Genomic DNA, 4,330 nt, shown 5'->3' with positions numbered 1-4,330 from the left:
CGTGAATATAATTCATTACAATACGCGAAAGCTCCTTCTGCAAAACGATTATTGTTTTTATATTTAATTTAAATTGTTTGTCTGTTAGTTTTAATATTTTTTTATTTCCTTACATATTTTTGTAATGTAACATTGTTTGCTGGACTTGAATTTGTCCAAAATTGAATTAATTTCTGCCTGATCTGATCGACTTTTTAAAATGATTTATTTTATATATAATTTATGTAAACAGCTAATAATTGCTCCATTATTCTCTGTGTGTATGAGCTTGTTATCAGGATTATTATTCAGGTAAATAAGAAGGCGTAAATATGTCGATCAGGGTCAGGTTTCTTTTTTTGAGATTCATAAGTGAATTTTGTAGGCTATTGTGTTGTAAATAAATAAGGCTCATTAGATCATTCTAGAAGTTTTTTTTTTACATTAGGTAATGGTTGCTTATAGAAAATGCTAATTGTGACCTGAAGTCAAGCAGAGACCATATTATCGTGTGCCTGTGAGGATTTTACCAGTCGTGCTTTAAGATCTAGCACTTTAAGTTGCATTATGCTATGTCCAGTTTGGGCTGAAATTTATTTTCTTCAAACTATTGAATTCAATTGATTATTTTCTCTGTAAATGAAAAAGTTCTTTGATAAAGTTCTTGGATAAAGACATGAATTGGAATTTATACTGAATTCAAACCTTGAATAATATTTCTGTGATTCAACAAGAGGCTGTTGACACATCAGCACTTTGTAGGTCATAACAGACACGTCATCGCCTTCAATTTTGGATCTCTTCGTGACTTGAACTTAGTTTTATTCAGGACATTTTATTACTAGGACTCGTGTCTTGAATTCTTTTTGGATTTAATTCGCAATACCGTAAGTTCTTTTTATCTCATTTTTTTACTTTGTATTCTAGGGAAGTAAATTGTTTGCTAAATTTTACAAAGGCTGTTGTCTTCACGCTTTTCTGTTACTTATTTTAAGATCGTAAACTCGTAACATTATCCTTTCCCTTCATGTGCATAATGTCAATATTGTATTCCTGCAGCATCAAGCTCAATGTTAATAATCTGTGAGTTCTGTTGTTCATCTTGCATAAGAAAGTAAGTGGTGATCAATGAATAGAATAATCGGAGAAGGATCTAATATACACTTCAAAGTGCTGCAAAGCCAGTTTCAGAGTAAAAAATTCTTTTTCGATTGTGGAATAATTTCTCTGGTGCTTATTAATCTTTTTTGGCAAATTGAACTCTGGATGATCTACACCATTTTTGTCTTAAAAATAATATATGCAGTTATGTTTTCCCAGCTACACTAGATACAGCAAGATGACTTGTCTTCATGTCAACCTTACGTAAAATTTTCATAACGTTAAGGTTGACATTCTGCATTTCTTTGGACTGTACAAAAGTCACATAGTCCTAAAGCATAGTTAATTACAGACCTAACATGGATATCAGATAGGGATCGTTATGGGTCTGAAAATGTATGGTTTTGTGTTGAAAAATAAGAACTGCAATCCTTTCCCCGCATAGTTACGTTGTATTATCCTTTCCCCGCATATGAATGTTGTATTATCCCTTCCCCGCATATTTATGTTGTATTATGCTTTCCTTGCATGTTAATGTTGTATCATGCTTATCATTTCCCACATGGAAATGTTGTATTATCCTTTCCCCTCATGGGAATGATGTAGTATGGTTTCTCCACATAGGAATGTTGTGCTATCCTTTCCTCGCATGGGAATTTGTGTTATACTTTCACCGCATGGGAATAGTTTGCTTTTCTTTCCCCGCTTGGGAATGTTGTGCTTTCCTTTCCCCGCATGGGAATATTGTATTATCCTTTCCCCACATGGGAATGTTGTATTATCCTTTTCCCACATGGGAATGTTGTATTATCCTTTCCCCACATGGGAATGTTGTATTATCCTTTTCCCGCATGGGAATGTCGTTCTTTTCTTTCATTGCATGGGAATATTGTGCTATTCTTTCCCCGCATGGGAATGTGCAGTTATCTTTTCCTTACATGGGAATGTTGTTATCCATTCCCCACGTGGGAATGTTGTGCTATCCTTTCCCCACATGGGAATGTTGTGCTTTCCTTTCCCCGCATGTCAATGTTGTATTAACCTTTTCCCGCATGGGAATGTTGTGCAGTCCTTTCCCCGGATGGGAATCTTGTGATTTTCTTTCCCCGCATGGGAATGTTGTTATTTCCTTTCCAGCATGGGAATGTTTTGTTATCCTTTCCCCGCATGGGAATCTTGTGCTATCCTTTCCCCGCATGGGAATGTTGTGCTTTTCTTTCCCCGCATGGGAATATTCATTTATCTTTTCCCCATATGGGACTGTTATTATCCTTTCCTGCATTGGAATGTTGCGCAATCCTTTCCCGCATGGGAATGATGTGCTATACTGAATGTATCGTCAAAGCGAAGATATATCCCAAATATATAAAATTATCAACTGTTTCTATGTCAATATTATTATATTACTATTGTCTATCCCTAAGTTGTTTCCAATATTTTCTTAAAACAACTATTTTTGTTTTTATGGTATAACCTTAAGCGACCATTTATCACCGTAACCCTTTGACCTGTGTAGGTGATATTGTAAATCCTCCGTGTCGTCTGAAAAAATAACCATATCTCTCGCAAATAATAGTAGATCCATTTAACAATCCACCGTCTAAAGTTTCCTGTAACAAGGACTCTGGGTCCTCTCCAAACCAAGAACACAAAGCTGGTGGCACGAATTACATCCCCTCTCATGATACCAACTGAACACTCAGAGAACTCTCTTAAAATGTTTAGGCATTTCAAACAAGAATTTACAGTCTTATGAAGTGGTACTGGAATGGTTCTGAATATTTTGTTACAATTTGTTTTGGGCTTTAGCTTTGAACCTGTAAATAAATTTAAGAACATATTTTAAAATAGTCTGCAGCTACACGTGCAGCATGTCCATCACCTGCATATATATGCATATGAAGTATCACAGGTAAATGGCACTGACCCAAAATGACAAAGAAGGAAACTATGTTGCTATTGAGCAGAGAGCATCCTGTAAAATTCGGGTGCTCATAGGGTACTCTCCTACTGAAATCAAGCTGACTTGGGTCAAGTTTACGCATGTATTTCTCTGTCCTATTCTAAGGTTCTGAAGTCGTTTCATCGTTTTAAAGATGGTCGCTAATCCATGGAATGACCCACGTTCTGGAAGACCGTTGTGTTCGATCCTTGATCAGGACCTGGCTACTGTGATCACAGGGGCACGTTATCAAGAAAATTAAGAGTACCCGTCAATGAATAGAGGGCTTGGGGGTGGGTGGTCTAACACGTAACAATATGACACAAGGGAAGACACGAGTCCGCACCCCTCGGCATGTCCAACTCTGCTAGTTTGTGCTAATTACGTCTATTAATTTGCAACTTACTCCAGTTGTAATCAAGAACAGTTCAATTTCCAAAACAATTCAACACGCTTCGTTTAATTCGTGATATAGGCCTACTGAAGAAAAGTTAACAATATTGGTCGATTTTGACGAGACGAAATGTACATGTAAGGAATGTCGTTAGCATTCGGAGAGTCTTTGACTTTAACATTCACCGAAGTTAAGATCCTTACAACCTCTATCCTGCACTAAATAATGTACATGTACATTGCAATGCGTTTTAATTTCGGTGGTGAAAACAAATAAGATTGATCTTGGTGTGTGTGTGTGTGTGTGCGTGCGTGTGTGTGTTTGATTTGGATTTGTAACGTAGCTTTAACAATTTTCTAGTCATATCGCTACGATGTCTGCAGTGTGGAAGTTTATAGTGATGTCTAGCACTGGGGGATCATGACGCATGATGTCCCACCCAGTCACGTTATCCTGACACCAGGCCGACCAGTTCTACCACTAACCTCTTAATGCTGAGCGCCAAGCGAGGTAGCTGTAAATACCATTTTTGTTATGATTCAGCCGGGAATCGAAGGCATGACCTCCCGCATCCGAGGCGGGCGCTCTAACCACTAGGCCACCGGAGCGATAAGATTGATCTTGGTAATCTTGTTAGTTATGAAGATCGCCGAAAATTTACAGGCTGTCATGGAACTGGAAAAACCTTCACACTGGGCAGAATTATTGATAAATTGACCATGAGCGGGAGATGGATAGTTTTAGAGGCATCAACTGGAAAAACTACAAGTGTATTAAGACAGTATGTATGTAAAGAACTTAGTGTCATATATAATAGATTCACTAGCATCAAAGACGATGAAATATTAAGCCTATATATTGTTTATTTTCAAAAGACATACTTGCAAAATTTTGAATGTGGACGTTGTCATCAT

Source organism: Sinohyriopsis cumingii, chromosome 15 (genome assembly GCF_028554795.1).
Source record: "Sinohyriopsis cumingii isolate HCF-2022 chromosome 15, ASM2855479v2, whole genome shotgun sequence".
In the NCBI taxonomy this organism is placed as follows: domain Eukaryota; kingdom Metazoa; phylum Mollusca; class Bivalvia; order Unionida; family Unionidae; genus Sinohyriopsis; species Sinohyriopsis cumingii.
This window is presented reverse-complemented; position numbering follows the sequence as displayed.